This window comes from Sinocyclocheilus rhinocerous, unplaced genomic scaffold (assembly GCF_001515625.1).
Source record: "Sinocyclocheilus rhinocerous isolate Xijiao unplaced genomic scaffold, SAMN03320098_v1.1 scaffold2267, whole genome shotgun sequence".
NCBI classification, from domain to species: Eukaryota; Metazoa; Chordata; class Actinopteri; order Cypriniformes; family Cyprinidae; genus Sinocyclocheilus; species Sinocyclocheilus rhinocerous.
In genome coordinates this window covers 112,864-113,876 of record NW_015625573.1, presented here as the reverse complement: position 1 = coordinate 113,876, position 1,013 = coordinate 112,864, and the positions used below count along the sequence as shown (strand labels likewise).

At 53.7% G+C, this 1,013-nt stretch overlaps 1 pseudogene; it reads left to right on the top strand.

The window, feature by feature from the left end:
* The window catches only part of LOC107751010 (IQ and AAA domain-containing protein 1-like), a 10,984-nt pseudogene that overhangs the window by 1,789 nt on the left and 8,182 nt on the right, over positions 1 to 1,013 (top strand).

Here is a 1,013-nt window from a genome sequence, read left to right as displayed (position 1 = left end):
GCTCGTCTAATTATTTTTAGGACGAGCGTCCTGTTTCTAGGCTGGCCAAACGATATTTTATTTTGGCTACTGCACAAATCACACCTCATACGCGAGGGACTGTGGTGGCGAGTCCACAGTCTCTGTCTCGACACTCATCACATCCACCTCCTCGGAGGAAGATAGAGATGAAGCGTCTGGCTCTCTCTCTCTGGGGGGGGAAGAAACCGCAGCGCGGGCTTCCGAACCGTGAGAGAGAGCCGCGGATCTAGCGGGTGAGGAGCGAGAAAAGGACGAGCCCGTCTCGGATCCCTCCGCTAAATCCACTTGCGATCCCCATGACAACAGTCTGCGCTGTGCCTCAGCAACAGCGGGACCGCTGCCAGCGGGATCGCGAGCCTGGCCGTTCTCATCAAACACAGCCAGGCGAGAGCGGAGCATACGCAGCGAGAGCTCGCAGTGATGACAATCAGCTGCTCGAAAGCTGACCGTGCATGCTTCGCTCCTAAACACAAATCGTGCAAATCGTGTGTATCCCCTGCCGTCAGATATCGTGGGCAGGGAGGAACACAGCGTTTGTAGCTCGCCATACTCGCCATAGACTTTTTCATTGTTTTTTTATATATATATGAGTGCTTGTGCGGACAGACAACAGTAAATAGACAGACACATACACAGAGCGCTACTGAAGAGCAGAAGCTGGTTTGCGCCCGGCCGGATGCACTTTTATGCTTTCTGGTGCTGACATCACCCCGCTCGTGACGTCCCACTGCTCCATTGGACGGATTTGACACGTGCTTCAGAACGCGGTCACGCAAGGGCGTTCCCAAAGCGATCTCGACGCAGCTCGAGTTCCTGAAGGGGAACTATAAATCAACATTTCAATCTCATGTTTGTCGAAGGAGGACCTTGAGATTCCAATCCCCAGGTATTTCATTCGGGAGCGGAACAAAGTACTACAGGACAGGGGCGCGGGAAGATGTTTTCGGTTGGGGGTGCTGTGTGTGTCCGTGTTGGGTGAAATGAAAGCAGCC